Genomic DNA, 27139 nt, shown 5'->3' with positions numbered 1-27139 from the left:
TCCCTGTTCTGCGAACCAATATCTAGGGTTAAGGTCATCCTCTTTCAGGGCCCTAGTTTCATGGCACCAGTGTTGGTTCTATCATGGCTCTGCGTATCTGGCGCGGAAAAGCTGTGTATCAGAACTGACGTCAGCGCGCATTGGCGGCGTCTAAGTACTCCGACGTCATTCCGGCGCTAACGACGCCGACTATGAACGCGGAGCCGCAAGCGACGCCTGCCGGCGCGCAGGGGTATTGCTACGCAAAATTTTCCGGATCCAGTCTGACGCCTGGGTATATTCTAAGGTAAGGAATCTATCACTAACTAATGTCTCTTACAGATGTATCTGTAAAGATGTAATGAAGAAAATCTCAGGTTTGTAGGATTGTGGATATAAGACTTTAATTGAAGATAAGACACAGGAAACTCCAGCTCCTTCATCCACCTGCTTCACTCTGTACTGCCTCAGTCTTTCCAATGATAACATTCTATGTTACCTAGTTACATATGAACATTCTAACAGAGACATCTCTACACATCTTCCCCATACAATAATATTATTAAAACATTTGAATATTCAAATAGCATAGACTAACACATGTATACTTTTCAAAAGTAACCAACATTTTTGAACATAAACATAAACTAACACATGTACATACACATCCATCCAAATAAAGCTGTTAATTGCATTGTAACAACGAAGGTGATGAACATTTAGAAATAATTCCATAACTCCAGGTGGAACCATCATTTAAGACCACTACGCTTTTCTTCACTTCTTTGACTAGGAATGGGTTAGAAAACTTACTGTCTCCCTTGACAACAGCACCACCCCGTTTCACAACCACCCAGTCATCTACTTCAATAGTAGGAACCCTGACACCTCTCGTTTGATCAGAACGAGAAGCAGCAGCTAATTGTTGACACTTGACCCTTCTACCAATACTCTCACGGTCCACCCACACACACTCCTTGTCTTTTAGCCACCCAGGTACTTCCTTAACCCCTGGCTCTCTTCCCTTGAGTGACACAAAAGGTGATGCAGCAGTCACTGAATGAGGCGTCACTCTATAAGACCAAATGAATTTCCTTAACTCATCTGGCCATGACAATCCATTACACAGGGAAAGCTAAATATTATCTATTAACCGATTAATTCTCTCCACTAAACCATTCGCCTGAGGCCTGAACATAGCAACTTTTTCGTGTTTCACACCTTTTCGGTGGAGAAAATCTTGCATAGCTCTGGAAACCAACTGAGGACCATTATCTGACACAAGAATCTTTGGAATTCCTTCATTCATTAAGACCCTCTACAAAAATTTGATGGCTTTCTCAGATACAATACTATCAGTTGTCTCCACAACAAACCATTTGGAGTGGTAATCCACTAAAACCATTAAAAACGTACAATTTGACCCGAATTTAGAAATGGGACCAAGAAAATCAATTGCTACTCTTTCCCAAGGATGATCCGGAAACTTAACACAAGAAAGTGGTGGTTGACGAACAACTTTGGTTTTGTCACTAGCAGCACAAGCGTAACAATCCTTTACAGCATCTTCAACATCTTTATCTATGTTTGGCCACCAGAATGACTGGCGTATGCGTCTTTTAGTCATACTCCTTCCCATATGACCTTCATGCGCAATATTGATGGTCCTGGCTTTCAAACCCTGAGGAGGTACAAGTTTATCTCTTCTCCACAACTTACCCTCTCTTACACTCAACTCTTCCTCCACGTTCCTATAACCTCTGAAAGACAAATCAAGACTAGTATCACTTCCAACCATTAGACACTTGCAGAATGACTTCTTTTAATACAATATCCTCCGACATTACAGCTTCCCATTCTTCCTTATCAAAGGATTGTTCTTCAGTATAACATACCAAATCCTCAACAACCTCCTCCTCCTCACTTACTTTAATAGGCATTCTAGACAAGCAATCAGCCACAACGTTTTTTAAACCTTTCAAATACTCAATTTCAAAATTATAATCCAACACAGAAAGAATCCACCTTGAAATTCTCCACCTTTAAATAAGTGCACAAGAGGTTTGTGATCAGTTCGAAGTTTAAAGGGAATACCCCAAACAAAATACTTGAAGTGTTTAATTCCCCAACAGCATTCTAAAGCCTCTTTCTCTATCACAGAGTAGGAAGTTTCAGCATTTTGTAATCTTCTAGATGCAAATCCTATCACCCTCTCTTCCCCATCTTTTACCTGAGACAAGACTGCTCCGATACCCACAGCACTAGCATCAGTTGTAACATACGTCTTCGCTTTTACGTCAAAATGTCCTAAACAAGGAGCAGACAAAATCCCTTCTTTAACTTGTCTGAACGCTGTTTCACAAGCTTCACTCCAAACAACAAACTCTAACCCTGTTTTCATTAGTAATCTTAAAGGTTCAACAATGTTTGTAAATACTTTTACAAATTTTGAACAGTATTCAGCTAATCCCCAAAAACTCCTAAGTTCTTTGTTTGTCGGAGTAGGAGCATCTTTGATAGCTAAAACAATGTTTTTTTTAGGTTTGATTCCATGCTTAGAGATCTCATGACCCAAATAACATACAACATCCCTTCTTAATTGACATTTTTCCCTTTTGATTGTCAAACCATTTTCTCGCATCCGGCATAGAACATCTTCCATTAGAGTATCATGATGTTCATAATCCCCGCAATGAGCACATCATCTTGAAAACAGAGTTCATCTTTCAATCCTTGTAACGCTTTTTGCATAACTCTTTGAAAAACTGTTGAAGCTGAAGCTAGGCCAAATGGCATTCGACAATAGCGGAATGCACCTAGGGGAGTTACAAACTATGTTAAGTGTCTAGATTTTTCATCAAGATCTATCTGATGATACGCTGCTGACATGTCCATGACACTAAATACACTTCCACCACCCATTGCAGTGAGCATTTCTGATATGTTTGGCAAGGGTTGACGATCTACCCATATATTCTTATTTAAATCGCGGAGGTCAATGCATAAACAAATCTTCTTCCCACCATCCTTTGGCGCGACTACAATGGGTGCCAACCATTCAGATGCCTCAATTGGCTCAATAATACCCATTTTTAACAGCTTATCGAGTTCTTCTTGCAAAGGACCCCTCATTAAATGAGGTACTGATCTAACTTTATGAACAATGGGGGTAGCATTAGGTTTAAGAATAATTTTATGGGAGAAATACTTGAGCTTCCCTAACTAGTCAGTAAAAACATCAGCGTATTTACTCATTATTAAGGATTCATAATCCTCAATGCTACTTACAATCACAGCTTGAACTGGTTCAGCAGCATTTGGATTCAAAACAATCCCTAAATCTTTTTGATGTCTCCATCCTAATAAATTTGACCCTTGCTTAGTCAAATAAACACGTCCATAAACCTTTTTAGATTCAAATTCAATCACCATCCATTTCAGCCCCAAAATATCTATAATTTTACCACTATAACCTACAGCTTTAATATCTGGAGGATCCCAATCTTTTTCACTACTTGTCTCCCCCCAGGTTTTAAGGTACATTTCTTTCGACAAAAGAGTATAGAGGCTTCCAGAATCAATCAACATTCTTATCCCATTAGAATCTAAACTGATAACATAGTGTGTTTTTTCTAACTTGCTCGTACTCTCCATTTTGATGGATGTATCAGTGATGTTAGAGTTAACTTTAACAATAGAATTATCAGTTTGAGTAGAAATAACATTAATGGAAGGAACAAATTAATGAACACTTTCACAAGAATCCTCAATTTCATGTACATCGGGCATTTTAGTCTTACAAACTTTGGCAAAATGTCCTTTCCTACCGCAAGTTCTACAAATTACATTCCTTCCCATACATTTAGTACTAGAAGCAATATGGCCTGGTGCACCACAACGATAACAAGTAACTGGTCGTGAGCCAAAAGATACAGATCCTTTAAATTGAGTAGATTCATTACTTTTATCAGAGACCTTACAAAAGGGTGACTTAGAAAAAGATTTTGTTACTTTAGTTTTGTTAACAGCTTGAATATCAATCTTTAGATGGCACAATTTTTGATCCAGACTCTTTGCTTATCATAGAACTAGTGCATTTGTCCATTTCTTAAATCCAAATATCAGTATGCTCTAGACCTTTCGCAGTTTGAATTGCTTCTTCTAACGTAGAATCTTTAATTAATAACTTTTCACGAACTCTTTTATTATTTTTACATCTGACAATTTGGTCACGTATCAAGGAATCTGCCAATTGTTCAAATTCACAAGTCAAGGATAACCCTCTCAAGGCTGCTACATAAGACAAAATGTCCTCATCTACTTTTTGAATTCGGCAAAAGAATGTATGCCTCTCTAATACTACATTAACCTTAGTAATGAATCTGATATCTAACATTTTCATACTCATTTCAAATAAATTGACTCTGACCATCACCAGTACCCAGCGAGACTTCGGGTATATCTTCATTCAATCTCCTACCCTCAACTCCTAGATTATGAAGTAAAATAGCTTGTCTGCATACCGACCCATATTTATCTGCACCTGTAGCAAGAATATAGGTTAGAAATAACTTCTTCCACTCCTTCCATGGAATAGCAGGCTCCCCAGGAGTTGGAAGAAAAGAGGGAGGAGCGGATAAACCTTGATCACTCATGTTAAAGTAAATCCTTATAAATGACAAGTACAATACTGTCTCCGAAATAAGAAAATTAGGTTAATAAAGAAATAAGTTAAGTATCACGCAAGGCCTTCACTTTAACTCCAAAGAATTTCAGTTATGCAGTACAAATGATAGGAATTTCAGTTATGTAGTTCAAATGCTCAGGTAAACGATACGATAAACATCGTATTTCAGCAATAAAAATCACGATTGAAAACCTATCTTCAATGTTAGCAAATGAATCTTTCCCAACAGTACAAAATGGCCGCCACGTAGCGTCGTTTACGTCTTTCTAAAGGAAATCCTTGGCGCCGATGACACGCAACGTGCTTCAAGTCTCTTTCCAAAGAAAATCTTCCAAGATGACGCGGCGATGATTCGGCAATGAAGCGCGTCCTTCAAAACATCGGAAAGTTCTGATGCAGCCGGTGCGAACAGTGCATTCTTTAAAGTAAGAAACGTATGATGCAAATAAACTGGTAAAACGTTAAGATGAAAAAAAAAATTGACTTGAAGCAGGTTTAATCGGCAAGTCCATTCAGTAAAGCACTCAAGTCAGTCGACCAAAGCATCAATCCAATTTAACCCCTTCCGTGCTGCGAACGTCCAACGGTCGTCGCGTGCACTACCTCGCTGGTGCTGCGCACGACCGTTGGACGTCCGAATCCCGTTAGCGCGATCGAACGTCCGCACTGGGGCGGAATGTTCCACGCGCTAAACGGGTTAAATTAGTTCGTTTCTTAATAGAGAACTCAGCTACTCGGCAGAAGCATCAATCCAACTTATTTCATATTTTTTACATGTATCCAGAAGAGGCTATATATTTTTTACATGTATCCAGAAGAGGCTATGGAGGAAAATCCAACTCTCCAACCAAATAAACTTGAGTCAAGAATTAAATCACGAATCAAATCATTAAAATGTTCTTTTTAGAGTTTAAAATGTTCTTTTAGAGTTAAAATATTCCAGTAAAATTCAGTAGAGTTCTTCAGGAACCTTTTCCTTTTTAATTTCAAAAGGTAAAAATTGTACTTAGTGTGGATGAGGCCCTTTTTATCTATTTAATAATGATAATCCAAAGGTGAAGAATCCAAGATCTGCCCTTTGTGCAGAAATTATCCCATCCTCGTCGCCATTGTAAAGATGATCTCAGGATTGTAGATATAAGACTTTAATTGAGGATAAGACACAGGAAACTCCAGCTCCTTCATCCACCTCCTTCACTCTGTACTGCCTCAGTCTTCCCAATGATAACATTCTATGTTACCTAGTTACATATGAACATTCTAACAGAGACAACTCTACAGTATCGTTACACAAGTAGTAACTTGTGCATCAGGGCGATCCAGGCGCTTTATCAATCCCTTCTAGATCGGCGCGGAATCGATGGAGGGCATACTTCGGCAGTATCAATTAAACGGGGTACTCGTCAAGGGTGTCCTTGTTCGCCCTTGTTATTTGCGTTATATATGAACCCCTTAATTCGCAAGTTGGAATTAAACAATAAGATTCTTCCAATCAGGATCCGGGGCCAAGCCTTTAAAACTTTGGCTTACACGGACGACGTTGCGATAGTGACGCCCTAACCAATTAGTGCTATCCAGGAAGTAGAAAAAGAGGCTGCTCTTTTTGGTCAGATTTCGGGCTACCCGTTAAGAATAGACAGGTGGTCTGTGAGAATTCTAGAGTAGTTAGCTTGGCTGTGTATTTAGGGTTTAGCATCTTAGCAGACCTCGATAAGGTTGGACCTATAATGATCAAAGTAAGAAATCTTGATAGAATACATAATCTTCACCTTTCTTTGGTAGGCCGCACTAACGTAGTGAAAATGATAATTGTTTCTTTATTTATTTAGGACAATTCCATTGGTTTTTGAAGCTAAATGGTTTGTTGCAATTGAACATTTAATTAATAGGTTTATCTGGGCACAAGGGAAGACAAGGAGGGCCCTTCGTTTTCTGACTCTCCCTAGAGACAGGGGAGGGTGGGCAGTTCCCGATTTTAAGTTATACTATTGGGCGGCTGCTATTCAGTATATGTGTTGGCTGACGGGGGTGAGGGGGTGGGGAGACACTTCAGATTCACAAATCAAGACCGGATCAACAGACATTTATGCAATTTTTATTGGGGAGAATGCAGAGAACTGTTTTTTTTTTTTAATATACAGAGCCCAGCTATTTTAAAAGAACCAGATTCAAGGCACTTATGGCAGCTTATAAAATCTGGGCACCACTCTGTAAAAAGCTGGGGGTGGGTAGGTTTAATGCCTATACTCTGATCGAAAGGAATGTTTCTCTTCCAGGAGAATTACTCGCAGATTCAGTTTTTTAGTGTGAATCTTTCTGGATTCACTATGCTTTTTTTTTTTTTTTTTTTTTTGTAGCCCAGGTGGGCGTCGACGTCTCACCTTTTGGTGTATTTCCAGTGACGTCTGCACGCTTCCCGCGGAAGCTCCCACTCCTGGGCGCCATCTTCAGATTCTTTTTTCCGCGGTTGGGGTCTGGATCGTTCCCGAAAGGGCTGAAGAGATTTTTGGAGAAAGAAGAAAATATGCACCTTTTGCAAGAAAAGAGATTGAGAAGACTACAGGAGACTACATCATCGAAGAGGACGACGAAGGAGAAGAAGTTCAAGAACTTTGACGTCCATCGGAGAATGCAAGCTCAGGGGGCCCCCTGAACGCATGAGATGGACAACACTCCTTTCAAATTCTGCCGTAACTGCCACCATAAGTACGCGCAGAAAGACCAGCACCCGGTCTGCAACCTTTGCCTACCGGTCGACCACGAGAGCGAGGACTGCAACGCCTGCTCCGCCTTCACGCCGAAGACTCTTCGAGTGAGAAAGAGACAGAGGATAGCCAACGCCACCATGCAGGGCAAGGGACAGCCACCGTCCCTTCGAGACCTGGGGCTTTCATCGGACGAGGAGGACAACACTGCCGCCGAACAAGACGGCTACACGATCGTAGAGACCGATATTACGAAGACTCTAAAGAAGGTAGGAGACTCTATGGCCCCTAAGGCACCGAGAGACCCTGAGTATCGAAAAATTGAGGGCAAAACTTCGAAAGCGCCGACGCCGAAAACTTCGGCGTCCGCGGCTACACCAAGGCACAGCGGATCCTCTGAGAAGGACTCCCAGGCGCTGGGAGCTGGAGAACAGCAGAAGACGTCGAAAATCGCCCCCGAAAAGTGTTCGACGCCGAGGGAAAGGGACCCGAAGGGAGCTTCAGCGCTGACGAAGGACCCGAGAGCCAGCTCGGCACCGAAACCGACGACGAAAGTCGGCTCAGCACCGAAAAGAGCGGCCGATCCATTCGACGCAGACCACGCGGACAAAATGGAGAAAAAGAAAAGACGCCTCGAGGCCGAGATGGAAAACATCCTGCGGCGGAAAAAAGATTTCGACGCCAGGATGAAGGAATACACTATCCCGACGAAACCTAGGCTACAGGTGGTCGAGGAAACGGAGGAGGACTACGACGTCGAAGGACAGTCAGTGGGCGTCGAGACCTTCGGCGACCAACAAGAGCAGGATGCCTTCTACTACGAGGATGAAGGAGACGACTACCGCAGGACACTCCTTTGGTCTGCATCCTCGGTGATTCAGGAAATAGATTGGCAGGACGTCGACATCGAAAGCCTAGAGGAAGCAGTCGACACGTAACCCTTGAGGCCCTCGCCGCCAGATGACATCGGAGTCTACAACACTGTCATCAGGAATGCTGCTGCAGTTTTCAAAGTAAAACTCGACGAAGAAAAGCAGAAAGCAGACTTCCTTCTCGAGATACTGCTCCCTACACAAACAAGGAGCCAGTATCTGCCCATGCTGGACAGTGTCATGGCACAGGGAAAAGAGGCTTTCAAGGAACCAGCTACATGCAAAGCAGTCACTCCCAGGACGGAGAAAAAGTATAAACATTCCTCCAAGGACCCACCCTACATTCAGGGATCGGTCTTGGCAGACACCATCGCAGCCACGGCAAGAAAGAGGGCAAATGTGCCTACCACTTCTAGGCCACCTCCAGACAAAGAAAGCAAGAGGATGGACCTGGTGGGGAGAAGAATTAAACGGAATGCCGCAATGCACTGGCGCATGGCAAATTCCAATGCACTGCTCAACAGGCACCAGTACCAGATCCTGGAATAGCTGGGCCAGTTAATAAAGAACATGCCACAGGAATTCAAGCAAAGAGCTGAAAACCCTGTCGAAGAGGGGAAGAATGTAGCCAATTCCTGCCTCAAGACTGCCCTGGACGGAGCAGGCCCCTCCAGCAGGCTAATGATGATGGGCATCACAGAGAGAAGACAGGCCTGGCTCAGGATTCCGGGCTTCAAGCCAGAAGTGCAGCACAGCATCCTCAACACACCGTTCAACGGAGAAACGCTGTTCGGGCCCCAGTTGACGAGAAACTCAGCCAACTGAAGAAGGATAGCGAGCCTGCAAGATCCATGGGGGCATTGCAGTTCAGAGGTACTAAAAGGGGCACCCCGTCACGAAGACCTGAGGGGAGGAAACCAGCCAGGAACATCACACCAGGCGTTCCAACAAGCCCTCCAAGCAGACACCCAGACACAGCAGGGGCAGCAAAAACAGTCCTGGCAGTACCAACCAAGAGGCCAGTCCTTTCGCGGGAGAGCGAATGGACATGGACAGAATAAGAGAGGGGGACAGCAACCTGCCTCTAAGTGACTCGATAAAACTCAACGTGCCCACCCGAGAACTCCCAGGGTGGAGCACAAACACATCGAACAGGAGTTACGCGAACTAGACACCTCCGTACATGTAAGACCAGAGGGAGGAAGACTGAAACACTTCTTCAGGGAGTGGAAGAGTATAACACGAGACAAATGGGTACTCAACATCATACAGCACGGGTACTGCATAGAGTTGAAAGGAAAGCCAATGGACAGGAAACTAAGAAGAAGGCCACTAGCAAGGAAAGACCTAGAGCTCCTTCGGGAGGAAGCAAAGGAGCTCCTGCAAAAATAAGCCATAGAACCAGTACCTTACAGGGAAAGGAACAAGGGCGTATACTCCACATATTTCCTGGTACCAAAGGTGGACCAAACTATGAGACCCATTCTGGACCTAAGATTCTTAAACAAGTTCGTGAGAACGCAAAGGTTCAAGATGATCTCCCTACAAGAGGTACTCCCTCAATTGCTAGGCGGGGACTTTATGGTCACCATAGACCTGAAAGATGCCTACCTGCACATCCCAATGAACAAGGGCCCCAAGCACCTCTTCAGATTCATCATCAGAGAAGACCACTACCAGTTTACAACCCTGGCGTTCGGGCTCTAATCGGCACCAAGGATTTTCACTAAGTGCCTCGCAACAGTCGCAGCACACCTACGAAGGGAAGGGATACACTTGTACCCTTACCTGGACGACTGGCTGATCAAAGCAAGCTTATACAAAACATGCAAGCAGCACGCAGAGAGAGTGACCAGCACACTGATGAACATAGGATTCTCCATCAACTGGGGAAAATCCTCCTTGGAACCAGAACAAATGAAAATCTTCCTGGGAGCACAGATCGACACCTTACAGAGCAAGGAGTTCCCCAGCGAGAAGAGAACGATAGCGCTCGGGAGGGAGACTCCTCTCTACCAGAAGGGGCAAGCTCGGAGAGTGAGGACAGCGAGCAAAATCATGGACATGATGGCATCCTGCATACACCTAGTGCCAAACGTACGGCTCCACATGAGACCTTTACAGGAGCAATGGTCACAAGCTACAGGTCGTTGGGAGGATCTAGTGGTTGTAACGCACGCAGTGCAGAAAGAGATGGCATGGTGGAACATGGGGAACATAACAAGGGGGAAGCCTCTGACGCAACCAGCGCCAACAGTGACCATTACCACAGACACGTCCCAGAGGGGATGGGGCGCTCACATGGAGAAACTCAAAGTAAGAGCCCTGTGGACACCAGCAGATGCGGTCAGACACATCAATTACCTGGAGTTGAAGACAGTTTTCCTAGCCATAAATGCCTTCCAAACAAAACTGTACAACCAGAGAGTGTTGATCCAGACAGACAACACAACAGCGATGTTTTACATCAACAAGCAGGGGGGGGACACAATCAGCCCCGCTTTCTAAACTAGTGCAGGAGATATGGAGATGGGCCATCCCACTCAAGATAGACCTGCTAGCCATACATCTACCAGGAAAGGACAATGTAGAAGCAGACAGGCTCAGCAGACAGACATCGGCATCCCACGAGTGGGAACTCAATGCACAAGAGACGAGAAGGCTCTTCGACAGGTGGGGGACACCATCGGTAGACCTGTTTGCAACACGCCAGAATGCAAAATGCCAAAACTTCGCATCCAGGCAGCCCGGGGAGGGCTCCCTGGGGAATACCCTATGGATGAACTGATCCAGGACATTTGCTTACGCTTTTCCCCCCGATACCGCTGATACACAAGGCACTCAGCAAGTGCAGTGTGTGCAACATGACCCTGATACTGGTCGGCCCACAGTGGGCCAGGCAGTAATGGTACTCGCAGATCATGGAGATGACAAAGTTCACCCCACAGATTCGGGAGAAGAAAAGACCTACTCTCCATGCAAAACTGAGAAGTGCTGCGCCCGAGAGCCTGAGCCTCATAGCGTGGCTCCTCAGGACATGGAGTTTGCGCATTTGAAACTGCCAGAAAGCACCCTAAGGGTACTTTGGGAGGCACGAAGACACAGCACACAGAAGTGCTATGTAGTGAAATGGAAGAGATTTACACTGTGGTGCAGGAGAGAAAAACTACACAATAAGATGAAAAAGGACTCAACAGTGCTAAAGTACCTTACGCACCTGCTCAACCAAAATCTGAGCTCATCCTCGCGGAGGGTTCACTTGGCAGCGATAGTCGCTTACACAAGAGGAGAAACGTGCAAGAGTTTCTTCACATCACAGGTCATTAAGAGATTCCTGGAGGGAGCAAAGAGGATCTCACCGCCAAAGAGGGTGCCACCACCTGCATGGAACCTTAACCTAGTCCTAACGGAACTCATGAAGGAACCTTTCGAACCAATTCACAAGGCCTCCCTAGAAATGCTAACCATGAAAACAGCTTTCCTGGTAGCAATCACTTCACTGCGCAGAGTGAGCGAACTGCAGGCAAAAAACGCTACAGGAACCCTACATACAGATACACAGCGATAGGGTGGTGATGAGAACGCACCCACACTTCATGCCAAAGGTAGTGTCAAGGTTCCACTTGAATCGGACTATACACATACAGAGTTTCTTCCAAAAACCGGCAACAAGAGCTGAAAGGGCACTGCACACTCTGGACGCCAGAAGTGCAGTCATGCACTACATTGAGAGAACAAAGGAACACAGGAACACGAAGCAGTTCTTTGTGTCCTTCGCTAACAGTTTCATGGGAAACCTGTAACTAAAGGAACAATTGCGCGATGGATCGCCCAAACAATACAGTTCTGCCACAAGCAGGCAGGGCAGGAACTAGCAGAGGGGACGCGTGCCCACTCTACCAGGAAAAAAGGAGCTACAATAGCTTTCCTAGCTAACACACCAATTCAGGACATATGCCTGGCGGCAACATGGGCTTCAGTGCACACGTTCACGAAGCACTACTGTGTGGATATACAGATGAACAAGGAAGCACAAGTCGGACAAAGGGTGCTTCAACACATATTCAATAACCAACGCTCATCTTCCACCCAGCAGCCACAAACATGATAAACCGCTACAAAGTCTATGCACAGCATAGTGAATCCAGAAAGATTCACACTGCAAAACTAATAGTTTCTTACCTGTCGGTGTAGTTTTGCTGCTTGATGATCTTTTTGGATTCACTAGCGAACCCACCCACCTCCGCCAGAAAGATGAGGCTGGAGAGAAAAGGTGGTTGAAACAAAGACAATATTTGGAAAAGAAGCCTTAAAGGTTAAAGCGGTGAAAAAACTTTAGTTGAACATTGCCATAACTTAGGTAACAAGAATGAACACGAGAAAGAAGAATCCGAAGATGGCGCACAGGAGTGGAAGCTTCTGCGGAAAGTGTGCCGACGTCACCGGAAATGCACCAAAGGTCGGACGTAGACACCCACCTGGGCTACAAAGAAAAAAAGAAAGAAAAGACTACGAATCCGGACCCAAACCACAAGACCGCAGAATAATGCACAGCATAGTGAATTCAGAAAGATCAAGCTGCAAAACTACATCGACAGGGAAGAAACTATTCGTTATGGCTGATTAGGGGCAGCGGGGGATTAAGAAGCTGGGGGACTTGATGGGGCTTAACGGTGTTCTGCAGGTTACTGATGTCCAGGAGAAGTTTGGCATCTCTACTAATAACTCCGTAGCTGCAGAAACTTAAAAAAGTTATCTAATGAACAAGCAGGGGGGCTCTGCTGGCTTTAGTAAAAGTAGGATTTTAGATGTAATTGAAGGTGGGGCAGATTGCTCTATCAATAGGTTCTACTCGGAGCTAGTTGCACTCAAAAGTGATGATCTAGAAAAATATGGAAGGAAATGGGTGGACAAACTTCAGGTGGATCAGGATAGTTTTCAGGTCTCACTTGAGATGGGGCGAACATTACTTTGCTCAGCACCGTTGCAGGCCCAACATTATAAAATAATATATTCCTTGTATCCTACACCTGCTAGGATTGCGCAGTGGGGTGGAACAGGAACTTGCTGCCCCTGATGTGATAACACACAGGCGGATATTATTCGTGTTTTTGCATCATGTCTCCAACTTTATTCATTGCATAGGGCAATTGAATCTTTCCTGCATCGAACTTTAGGTATTAAAACATCCCTTACATCAGCATGGATTCTTCTTGGGGTAAGTGGGGACGATGAGCAGTGTGACTCGCAATATTCTCTATTCTTTGCTATGTCAGTTTTAAGGCTTTGTGCGACCACTGCATGGCTGGATAAGGCAGCCCCAATCTTTCATCAATGGCTAGCCAGGTTATTGTCAGTATACAACTTAGAAAAAAAGGGATATATGAAAGGAAGGGGGAAAAAAGGGAAAATCCTATCATGAGGTGGAAGGAGAATGTTTAAAAACTAAAATCAAGCTATTTCTTTGTGCTCCTCTACTCCTTCGAATTTGTTTTTGTAGGGACTAAGGCTTATTATTATGTTTTCTCATGTTGCTTTTTCTCGTTTTTTTATTTTTTTTTATTCCTGCGCTGCATCTGACAAAATGACTGTTGTATATGTAAATATTTTGACTGTTTATTGACAGGAAATAACGAAAAATATTAAATATATTTTTTTTAAAACCAGTTAAACTTTTGCTAATATAGCATTAACCAGGGAAGGAGGGTGGAAGAAATAATTTGCTGATCCTGCAACAAACAATATCTCATGATTAGGGTTGCCAGCTGACTGGATTTCTACCAGCACCACCAGTATTTTGATATATTCTGGCAAGTACAACAAGCATTGGCATAGCCAATAGGTCTTGCTTTTGGGACCTTATAAGTATTTAGTTATGCAGAACAATATCATTGCATGGCTTAACACTCAAAAGACTCCAAAGGCGAGACCTATTGGCTATGCCAATGCTTGTTATGTTTCATTGCCAATATCGTATTCGGAGTTTTTCACAATCTCACTTGCAGAACTGAAACCATTTCAATTCCAATTATTCATACCATCTTTAACACTCATTTGTCTGAAATGTAAAACTAAATTATGCTAGCAAACATTGTCAAAGTCAATGGGCCTGGCTTGTGTGTTTTTTCTAATCGTGATCTGATGATGTGTGATAAGTTCGGATGTACATACACCTACAGTGGCACCCACTTACATGGTTCAAAACACCACATCAGTCCCCAAAGATTGTCCCTGCATATAAGGAGACCACTCCAATTTGAGTAGCAAATCCCAAGCACATGCCTTTAAAGAAACGGCATCATTGGATCTGTGGAGAAAGGGCGTGCTTCAATCCATTGAGATTGCAGTAGATCACCAACAATGAGGCCATTGAGCAGCATTACTACTCACGGAGCATACAACACTCGGGGAATGAGGAAGTCTAGGGAGGCCATCAAGACTAAAAGTATCTGCAGGCCATCTGGAAGAAATTGGCAGCAAGGCTGAACTGTGACAGAGTAGGCCTGAATTAAATTTCTAAAAAAAAAGTGGCACATGTATGCAAATTGGGGCAACTTTGAACTTGTACTAACAGGCTGTTTAAGTGTTTTGCAAGCTAACGGGGTGCTAGAGAGCCCCTGGCAACTTGGCTGCATTTTAGAGCTGCTCTATTGGCCTGGAGAAGAAATACATCCTAATCCTGCCATTCTGCACCACAGATGGAGTAAATTGGTCTTGGTGTGCGGGCCCTGAGAAGGTCCAGCCTCGGGCAGTTCTTTTATGCAGTCTCCCCGGCCAAACGGAACTGCTGGGTTACCAAGACCACGCGGCCATGGCATAAATAAGCAAGTGAACTATTGCATTATGGCAGTGGAATAAGAGAAAAGAAGGCGTCGGCCGAATTACTATCTGTGAATGCAGCGACTGTGTCATCAAAGGACCCGCCGGCATGGAGTGAGTGAGTGAGGTGCGTGGGTGAATGAAGGCGAGGATCGGCCGTACCTTGTAAACCAGGAAGCTGGTTTGGAAGAATGTCTGGGAGCAGCGGCTGGTCGGCGCCTGAGGAAGTCTTGGCACATTTGCTGTGCTCGAGCTCTGAGGATGTAGGCCTCCCAGGGGGTTGCATTAAAGAGCTAACGTGGAAACATCTAGGGGCTCACTGAGCCTGAAGCATTGGACTGCCCCACTCTTAGACAAAGCTACACGAGTAAGACATCCATAATTCTGAAGTGGAGCACTGCTCTACAGGCTGCAGATCGCCTCTGGTATACTGAAGGATAAAGAAGCCATATTGGCAGGGTGGCCCACAGTGTCGATTGGTGGACTTGTACTAAAACCGTCTCCAAGTAACAGGACCGTGCCTGCTCACAAACACTTCAGACCAAATAAGTGAGAAGGCTGCAACTGCTAATAAATTACTGATCTGCTGCAGGGGGTTGATTGCATGCGAAGATACTCTGAAGTAATACTGAACATTAGGTGCAGGCTGACAGACATTGGGGACTGCTTGCTGAGACACAGAGATTGACTTTTGGGGCCAAGGAGATGCAAGTGAAAGCGCCACTAAAATACAGACATGTGGTAAACAGATAAAAGCCAAAAGACGACTCACATTCAAGCCAAACAAACATTGGACACGCGGCTCTGAAAGTGGCGCTGCCGTGAAAGTAACTAAGGGTGTAATGAACCATGACAAGACAGGAAAGCCAGATGGCGCCTGTGCTCGTAGCAGTGCGTGTAACCGCACGCTCTAGGCCGCACAAAAAGCTGTGGTCGGCTTTTTGACGCCCACTCACTAAAAGTCTCACCAGTGCAACGCATGCGCTGGCTCAGACGAGACCTTAAGAGCACCCTAAAGCAGGTATTTTTAGCTCTTATCTCTGCATACTTAAAACTGCACATATAAATTGGAAGTACTTTCAAATGTGTTCTAGAACTACATTAATGATCCATGGCTAATATTTAAAGGAAACCGACAGAAGTCATGTTACAAATTAATGCATACAATTTTATTGACAGCCCTATTTTGCATCACAGCCAAGCCTATGCAGACTATTTAACAACCAATGGCAGATATATTTTTCTCTTGGAAAACCCACTCATGATATGACTTTTCACGAAATGCATCCTCCCTCTTTGGAAATAAAATAGAAATGTAAGGGATATGCTAAGTGGGGACCCAAGGGGTACTGGAACCAGTGAAAAGAAAAAAACAAAGTAGCACTTTCTGACTCCAACCACTAGATGGCGGGATATCCACTAGAAAAAGCAACAACAAAAAAGGAAATATCTAACGCAAAAGGAGCCCTTCAAACACAATCTAGTTCTTTTCATATTCCACATATCGTGGAGGATCTGAAGCAACCTCCACTGACACATCTACCTCTTATAACAAGACTCAAAATCAAGCGTCCTCTCCTAGAGGATACTATAGGAGATCCAAAGGAGGAAACCATAATGGAGGCAGAGGTAAAACCGTTTTTAACCAATCCTCCATCACCTCTCACCCCTGGTCAATCAATACAGGTTGCGGGAAGACTACAACAGTTCCTTCCCGCATAGATAAATATCACATCCGATCAATGTGTGTTAGATCTATTCCAACGTGGTTATTGTCTGGAGCTCACTTCCACACCTCCAAACATTCCACCTTGCACACACAGGTTATCAGTAGACCATCAAAAGGTCTTCAAAGAGTAAAGTAAAGCCCCACTGGACAAGAGAGCAATAGAAAGTGCCATTACAACAAGGCACAGGATTCAGAGCTCCATCCTTTTTGGGTGTAAGGAAGTAAAGAGAGCTAAGACTCATTCTAGACTGCAGACTTTTAAACAGGTACATCTTTTCAGAACAGTTTCATATGGTCACTCTTCAGGACATTATACTACTACTCCAACAAAGAGACTTCATGACTGCATTAAACCTGCAGGATGCACATTTTCACATTGCAGTTCACCAAGCACACAGACCAAGTTTGTTTTCAACGGACAACACTTAGAATTCAAAGTGCTTTTGTTCGAGGTCACCACAGCCCCCAGGCTATTTACCAAATGTCTAGCAGTGGTACCAGCCCCCTAATGAAGGCAAAGCATACATGTTTTTACATATCTGGATGATTGCCTCATCAAAAGCAAAACAATATCACAAATGTTTGCAACACAGACAATAGATTTACTGCACACACTGGAGTTTATAATCAATGCAGTAAAATCTAACCTGTATCCTCTCCAGATACAACCCTTTACAACCTTTATTTAGGAGCCATCATAAATTGTCAAAACGAGAGTAGCTTACACTAATGCAGCCAGAATTCAGACTTTCAAAAACTTGAGATCTCAGGTTCTGCCTGATAGGCCATGAGTACAGTTATGCATCTCCTTGGGACAATGGCATAATCCCTTCATGCAAGACTCGATATGTGTCCACTAACACAAAGCTTATTGCAACAATGGTCTCGAGTGGAGTGTCAGTTAGAGGATCTAGTGTTGAGCAGCCATCGGGTTTGCCACTCTCTGCAATGGTAGTACTTCAGCAATCTGTTGCAGGGACGACCTTTTATATAATTCCGCAAAGAACCATAACAGTGGACACATCAATGACTGGATGGGGAGCGCACTCACAAGAAATGACTGTACATGGGCACTGGACATAGTCAATCCCTCCTACATATCAGTCATGTAGAGCTGCTTACCTAGCGATTGAAAGCCTTCCTTCCTCACCTCGTAGGCAAAGTAGTATTGATCAAAACAGCAGCATGACTACCATGTATTATCTGCAAAACGGGGGTATCTCCATAGTTATCTCTCCTAGATCAAAAAATCTGGAAGATTGCTTTTCAACACAGTATTTAGTTGTGCGTACAGTACATGCCAGGAGTAGGCAAAGACTTGGCAGGTCTCATAAGCAGGACATGCCAACAAGCCTACGATTGGGAACTCTGTATACAAGTCTCTCACCCATTTTTCAGCAATTGACATAACCGGATGAGACCTATGTGCAACACTACAGAAGGCAAAATGCCAAGACTTTGCTTCCAGGTTCCAACACTCACAGCCCAAATGCAATGTACTATGGGTCAGTTGATCAGAGATATTTGCTTAAGCTTTTCCACTGCTGCTTCTGCTTCGATGTGTAATTCACAAACTGAGGTAGACCTCCTTGACACTCATCCTTGTTGCTTCCACATGGGGCAGGCAACCATGGTACACAACACTACTAGAGTTGTCAGTATTGAGACATCAACTACTACCAAAGAAGACCTCCTCACTTGGAACCAAGGAGCAGTAAGATACCCAAGCTCCAGATCTGTCTTGCAATTTGGCCCATGAAGTCTTCGAATTCGGATACCTAAATCAACCACAAGACTGTATGGATATCTTAAAAGAAGCAAGAAGACACACAACATGGGCATGCCATGCAGCAATGTGTGTGGAAATGCTTTGTTCATTATTGTCACTCAAAAGATATTAATTCAGTAAATGCATCACCTCAAATTCTATTACCTGCTTCACTTACAAGCTGCAGGGTTATCTTTCACTGCTATAAAAATACATCTTACCATGTTAGCTGCATATCCTCAAAATGAAGAACAAACATCTATATTTAGAGTTCCCATAATTAAAGCCTTAAGGCCTTAAAAGCCATTCCACCTAAAGCTCCACCCGCACCAATTTGGAATCTTAATATTGTACAAACAAGGTTAATGGGTCTGCCATTTGAGCCATTGCTCACTTATCCACTAAAAGTTTTTTATTGGAAATTTGCTTTCCTCATTGCAATTATTTCACTCTGACTAGTAGGAGAAATGCATTACAGTTTGCCGGAGCACTCTCATGTGAGTATACAGATTGTTCAGTAACAATTAAAGTAAATATCAACACCAATATGACAGAAGTACAAGAAATCCAAAAGATGAGTGAATCTTGGAGTCTTTAATGGAGATTACAGCCAGCCGACACGTGTTTCGTCGCCTTCGCGATTCATCAGGGCTAGAAGGCCGTATCGACGTCACAAAAGGTCGCTCAGCTGGTGATAGTTCCGACCCAGCCGGGCCCGTGACCTATGAAGCTGGTTCGAGTGCGTCCAGCAACAGTCTATATCTTGTTTATGAGTACTAAATCTGGGCGTATTGTAGTATACTCGGAGGTAGCCACAGACAGTTGTTTATGTATGTAAAAGCTTCATCAGACAAGTACTCTCTTTCTTGGCGGTAGTGGTTTCAATGGTTAATGTCCCGGTTAAATCTCTCTTACTAGTGTAATGGCGGTATAAGGTACGAGTTTCCAATTCTATAATTCACGAGGCCGTGTGTTGGCTCTCGTAGCGCGTACGGCGGGTGTGCCTCCTCCGAGCAAACAGGAACTATACTCGGAGGAGGCACACCCGCCGTACGCGCTACGAGAGCCAACACACGGCCTCGTGAATTATAGAATTGGAAACTTGTACCTTATACCGCCATTACACTAGTAAGAGAGATTTAACCGGGACATTAACCATTGAAACCACTACCGCCAAGAAAGAGAGTACTTGTCTGATGAAGCTTTTACATACATAAACAACTGTCTGTGGCTACCTCCGAGTATACTACAATACGCCCAGATTTAGTACTCATAAACAAGATATAGACTGTTGCTGGACGCACTCGAACCAGCTTCATAGGTCACGGGCCCGGCTGGGTCGGAACTATCACCAGCTGAGCGACCTTTTGTGACGTCGATGCGGCCTTCTAGCCCTGATGAATCGCGAAGGCGACGAAACACGTGTCGGCTGGCTGTAATCTCCATTAAAGACTCCAAGATTCACTCATCTTTTGGATTTCTTGTACTTCTGTCATATTGGTGTTGATATTTACTTTAATTGTTACTGAACAATCTGTATACTCACATGAGAGTGCTCCGGCAAACTGTAACGTATTTCAGCAGTAGTTGTATCTACTCTAGGGAGTGGTTTAGGTTGGTCCACTCGCCGAGTAGCACCTTAGATATTTACAAGAAATTAAATCGCATGCGTTTATACAGGCAGTGCACCCATTCAGAACTGAGCTAAAAACCTTTTCTTTCTAGTAGGAGAAATGCAAGCACGAACTCTAGAGATGAACCATTTTTCCAAGTACATAAAGGCAAAGTAGTTTTAAGAGCTAATCCTAAATATCACAATTGCATTGAAATGCCTGTTTTTTTTTTTTTTTTTTTTGCATCAACCAGACTCCGTGGCAGAGCATTACACACATTAGATGTTAACGGAGCATAGATCAGTGCTTCCGGAAAACTCGACAACTCTTGTTTGTGGCATTCTCCAAATCGCATCAAGGTAAAGCAATTTCCTAATGCACGTTGGATAGTATAATGTACCCAAACCTGCTACACTGAAGCTAAAAGACCCCTCCGTATTCCGCCAAAAGCCCTCTCTACACACAAAAAGGGGCTTTTATGGCATTCCTAGGGCATATTCCAATAGCTGACATATGTAAAGCAGCTAAGAAATCAATGGGAGAGCAAGGGTATGCAGGGCGCGTCCTGTCCCCAGATGCAATATGTTGAAACAATGTAGACTGGCCCACTATGTGTATGTGATTATCTTAGTCACTGTTTTGTGGCCTGGATTTAGGACCCATTAGGTGTTATTAAAAGACCCCTCACACACCAACCTGGTTGGTGTCATGCTTCCTCATCGGGGTCCCAACCAGGTGCCGAGTGCCACCTAGTTGTGCTACATTACTGTATTTCACTTGCATCACACTGTTGCACCAACATCCGCTCCGCTGTAATCGAGCGTCGTATCACAACCAAGTGGCACTGGTTGGGACCCCGATGATGAAGCATGACACCAACCAGGTTGGTGTGTGAGGCACAAGTTAGTCAACGCTTACAAGGAGAATGTTTAGTCCATGCCAAGCATGTGGATCTACAGCCACACATGCCATCAAACAGTGAGGTTACTTACCCTGTAAGCATCTGCTTGTGGCATGTAGGGCTGTAGATGCACATGTGCCCGCCCTCCTCACCGGTGACTTGTAAAATATGAAGTATATAAATGCAAGGAGCACATTATTACATGGTAATCTACACAGGATACACTTTTCTTTCACACCACTGTAACCCACCAAGCGGAAAACAATCTAACAATGGAGTTGATGACCATGCGTTCTACAAGCAGGAAGAGTCCCTGTACCTTGTGGTTCGAAATACATCTTTGAAGAAAACAACTTGCATACTTCCGATCCCAACACTAGATGGCAGACTTATGCTAAGGATGTGAATCTAGAGTACTACATGCCACAAATAGATGCTTACAGGGTAAGTAACCTTAACCATATATGTGCGTATGTGGGTATACATATATATATATTATTTTTTTTAAAGTTTTTTTGCTTACCTGTGATACACTTACATTTTCATTGCAAAGGCATATGCGTGGTAATGCTTTGTATGACAATAGTATTGTGGTTATGTTATACTTCCAATTGCAGGTGTATGCAGAGCATGTGGAGCTACAGCACTACACGTCACAAACTAATACAGGGTTAATAATAGATTCCTATTTGTTCCAGGGTGTGATGTCACTATTGTGTTGGTTCTGTCTGATTGGCGATCTTAGCATCTTGGTATCATTGAAACTCTTCCTTTTTGATTGTGAAAATAAAATGTTCTGTCCATGAACACCATGAACTCACTGTTGCCATGGATAGTCTACCTGTCCTAAATGCCACAGTTAAGTGCAAGCTGCACATGGAATTTGTTCAGTATAAATTGCTGGATAGCTGCTTGTATAGTGTTCACCCACAATAAGGATGGATAGGTCACTTTCATATTTGATTATATATATCATAAAATGTCATCAGTGTTGGTACATCTTTGAATATTCCTGCCAGCGATCGCAAAACACTTGGATATAAAAGTTTTACATTCCGATTAAAAAATATTGACCATTTCAGCACCATCCTTAACCTTGCTGTCTTGCATCTCTATGAGAAACAAGGTACCTCACTAATACATGCTGAAGGAGACTAGATCAAATACTGTTCATTTAAAGAGCTAGCAGCTTCTTTCTCCCAAAATGCCTCTTACTGGCTGCGCCACACGCTGAATTCTGGTTAGCTTGAAAAGGAGCCCACAAGTCTGTCAAACTTACTTTTTTTCTGGGTCTTGTCCTCAGAATTAAATTGTTTCTTCGTTTGACATCTTTGAAACATTTGCACCCTTTGTTACATATTTATGGTTACATTTACTGACCATATATGCCTTCACATTTGAAAAGACTGCTCTGTAACCCACACGGTGTTAGTGTATTTGGGGAGAACTGCTTGCCATCATCGCATTAATTAAAGGATTGTGAATTCTGCAAATATATACATAGACATTACACGATAGATGTTGGAGGCTCTTGGTGCTCAAGGAGGGAAGAAAGAAAGAAGGAAGAAAGGCCAACCATAGAGTGTGACTTTTCCACTATGGCCTGGCCCTCGAACTCTAGACTCCCACAGGTATGCAATTGCCTCAGACCTCATTTGCATCATTACAGACCTCCATTCAAAGTGAAGGTAGCACCCTGTTTGTCTCTTTTCTCAAAGCAGAAGCACACTTATGAAAACTAAAATGGGTGTTTCAAGCCAGTGGTGAGTTTGTTTGAGAAGCTTTGTGTTTTATTATGTGCTCAAACAGACACACACTTAACCATTTACACTGGACGGGAATGCTTTTCAATATTGTCTAATTTGACAAAAAGTAATGAAGTCACAATTTGCATGATCACTGCACCATTGTTACCACCCCCTGCAAATAAAAAGTGAGATGCTACCTTTCTCCTGCTGCTCTGTATTTGAAGAGGCCATATTAATGGCAACCCTACACAGTGCTTAATTTGAGCCAGTTGTTTCAGGTGCTCGTCACCAGCACTTAAATGTTCACACCAATTTTTGTAACAGTCTGCCACGAGGTGGCATGGTCTAGCTAATTTAGAGATGACCACAACAACTGTTAGGTAATTATTAATGTAATATTAATTGAAAATCGCTGCCTCCAAAGCTATTCCTATAGCATTGGGGCCTGAAATAGTCAGACTTGTCTTACCTGTAGGAGCGTGATGGCTAGTAGTTGTGTTAATATTATTTGTGGCATGGCAGAGGCAATGTGTGGTGCAAGCTGCAGTGGCCTTCTGGCACTTTATATATATATTTGGGGCAATTAACCCTAGCGGAGGAAATCGAATACCTGAGGCTTCAGAGAAAACAAACACTACGCCCACGGAATCAAAACTCCGCGCAACCCAAAACAGCAATGCAAGACGACGGCAACGCAGCAAATGCTCCCAAACCAAAAGGAAGGCAACCCAGGAGAAAATTCTGGCAGAACAATAAACAGTAAATGAAAACACCATAATAAGCTTAACCAGTACTGAATAAAACCAAGCGGAGAAACGGGTACTTTCGTTGGGCCTATCTTTCTGCCCGGAAAGTAACTTTAATTATTGCAACACCAGAATCGACATCTTTAAATATATCCGCAAAATAAAGCTCAAATATTATGCCATCAAGAAAGGCACAACTGAGAAGAACTTGGAAATGGTTCAACAATCCAAAAAAGCGGATTACATGCTAAGGATGTCGGCCTGATGCGAACAATGCACCATCTGCGTACTGAGGATGACAATGTTTCTAACACTCAATTTATCGCTGATACGGAGGACGTAGAAATTAACCTTGCAAGTAGCAGTCCCTTTAAATCACCATCGACATTCAACCCTAGTATGCCGAGGGATGCGATAGATATCTATGCTGATAGGCTAACAGAAGAGCTCAAAAATCTTCAATTCAAAACTATGAAGCAACGCAAACCACCTGACGCCAGAATGAGAGCATACAACAATCTGATGCAGAAATTAAAAAATGACAATAAAATAGTCATCAATCAATCAGATAAAGGCAGTAACATAGTGCTTTGGGCCAAACAGGATTATATCGAGGAAGCTAACCACCACCTCAATGACGAACTTTGTTATGCCAAAACAGATTTTAAGACTGCTAAAATGATTCAAGAAACATATGAAAAAGATCTATACCTATGGAAACGCGAGGGACTTATATCTAAAGACGAACTGAAATTTCTACATAAAGTCCACCCAGTGTTACCCAACATTTACTTTGTACCCAAAGTACATAAACAACAAACAGCAGTGCCAGGCCGGCCCATTGTGTCAGCGATTTAACAGTGTTTTCGAGAACACATCTAAATACATAGATTTCTATCTGCAGGAATATGTTGTCTCATTACCAGCTTACATCAAAGACACAACGGAGTTCTTACATCTTTTAAATCAATATACATGGTCTGACAACTTGTTACTCATGACAATGGACATAGCCACGCTATATACCAGTATAGCACACGCTGATGGAATAAGAGCGGTCAAATACTATCTGGACCAACGCCCCACTGAACTATACCAACATAACAAAATGCTTATCACTATGATGGACAAATGTTTAAACAACAATGTTTTTCTATTTAATAATGTTGTTTACAGGCAATTGAGGGGGGTGGCCATGGGGGCATGTTTTTCCCCCACCTACGCGGGGCTCCACGTGGGGTGGTGGGAGGAACATGTCATCAAGGTTCACCCTGCAGCGTATTGGGATAACAATGTCGTGAGATATTGGAGATATATAGACGACGTGTTTATAATTTGGCGTGGTTCCATGCAAGAGGCTTATCAGTTTGTGAATGATATTAATAATCAATTGAACCTGAAATTTACAGCAAACATTAGCGTACATGAGGCCACTTTTCTGGATGTGCAGGTCAATATAGTGCAAAACAAAATAGCCACCAGCCTGTTTAAGAAGAGCACATCAGGCAACACCATCCTGCACGCCAGAAGCTTTCATCCACACTATACTATCACTGCCATCCACTATGGGGAATTTTTGCGAATACACAGGTCCTGTAGCTCTCCTGAGATGCGAGAGAAACATCCACAGGATTGTAAAAACAGACTAATTGCCAGGGGCTATAATGCCAAGAAGTTAGACGCAAGCATGACAAAGGCTAACCGTCTTAACCGGCTAGAGCTGTTAAATCCAAACAGGGCAAAACACCCCATATCACAAGAAGGCAATAAAGAAGATACTATCCGCCTCATAACGGGATACAGTCATCAAGCACGTCAGATCACTAAATTGATTAAGCAAGAATGGCCCATCATCCTCACAGATCATGTACTTAAAGATATCATGCCCAAAACTCCTACTGTGACGTATAGACTAGCGTACGCAATGCGCAACGATCTGGTGTGTAGCAGCCCAGAGACGTTAAAAAGTGGACAATTGGTTGTCCCCCCGCAAGGTTTTTTTTCGTTGTAGCCGGTGCAGGGCGTGCAAGTTTTGGGTCAATGTTAACATACCCAACCCCATTTGATATTACACCTATCACTTTGAAAGATCATTATACTTGCCGCACTGAACTAGCCGTCTATGTACTTAAATGCACCTGTGAACTTACCTATGTAGGTAGTACCAAATTACCGGTTCACATGCGCATTTTACATCACCTGAGGGCGATAGTTAATGCCGACCCCAGCTATCCTGTAGCCCGGCATTTCAAGAGTGTACATAACCAAAACCTCAATCACCTCAGATATTTTGTTATTGATGCTGTCAACCCGAGTAAAAAGGGAGGGGACAATGAAAAACGTCTTAGACAGCTAGAATCAAAATAAATCGTGCTGCTCAACAGTAAAAGTCCGGGAGGTTTAAACATGGAGGATCTTCACAACTTTCTGTAATAGAACTATTGTGTAATAATGGATGATCCTTTTTACATCATGTTAAGTGGCTACTTACACCCCATCTTTATTATTCCAACTGAAATTATGGTCTCCGGAAAGGATGTAGGGCCTCTTGGAACTCCGATGTACATAGAAATGTATTTTCACTAACATCTGATATTTCACACAGTACATTAACACTTCAGGCAGATCAAGTGGAAAGTCGTAGATTTTAATGTTTATGTATCGTTTAACATTATTTGCACACCACATCTATGTGAAACATAGAATTTGCACTTATTTTCAGGGTACTCGTTAATCCTTTGTGAGTCCCTGTTTTAGCACCTGAGCACTTTGAGCTAAACCGTAGAATATGACACACACACATCTAATGCATTCACTTGGGCACCAACAACAGCCAGAAGAAGGTAATCCTCGGGACAATGAGGTTGATAATAATTACCAATAAATATAACAAAACTAAGGGACTTCAAGTATTTGTACAGATAATAGGCAGACATAAATCTTTGTCTAAAGTCCGTTGTTTTATCAAAGTTAAAACATGGCTTTTGATGTCGGTACACTATCACCGATTTGTAAAACATGTATTTTTTCACAACTTCATTTGTGTGTGTATAACTTTCAAGGCACATATCACTTTATAAATACTATGCGTGGGCCATGATGTTTTATAATTGTTCACAATCAATTTCAAGTGTATCATGTTAAAGCCAACATATTTATATGTACCATATGGATAATGCATTGTGTTAAAATGGCGCCCTCGGAAACGTTTCATTAGGGACTATATGTTGATGTTTACTTTTTGAAATGAATTGGCACGTTTTTGTGTGTACTCTTGTTAAATAACTGTTGCTCAATCACTCCCCATCAGTGAGCAAGGACGTGAAGTCCGAAACGCGTCTGATGGCTTACACCACAATCAAATACATATTTTCGTGAAATCGGAAGACTGACTCTGGCTAATTTGTGAAGTCTGCGTACCTGTTGGTGCGGTGAAGCACATTTGCGACAAGTTGGATTGATATATATATATATATATATTTTTTTTTTTACCCCTACAACTTTACAAATGCCTTTGACAATAGTAGTTAATGACTTAACATTCAATTTAAGGGAAGGAAACTGAAATGGTT

At 43.0% G+C, this 27139-nt stretch overlaps 1 protein-coding gene across 3 annotated transcripts in view; it reads left to right on the top strand.

The window, feature by feature from the left end:
* The window catches only part of GTF2A1 (general transcription factor IIA subunit 1), a 169764-nt gene that overhangs the window by 135575 nt on the left and 7050 nt on the right, over positions 1 to 27139 (top strand). The window lies entirely within an intron of this gene.

The sequence above is a fragment of the Lissotriton vulgaris genome, chromosome 9 (assembly GCF_964263255.1).
Source record: "Lissotriton vulgaris chromosome 9, aLisVul1.2, whole genome shotgun sequence".
Lineage (NCBI taxonomy): Eukaryota > Metazoa > Chordata > Amphibia > Caudata > Salamandridae > Lissotriton > Lissotriton vulgaris.
Note: the sequence above shows the minus strand (reverse complement) of the source record. Positions and strands in the feature narration are given on the sequence as shown.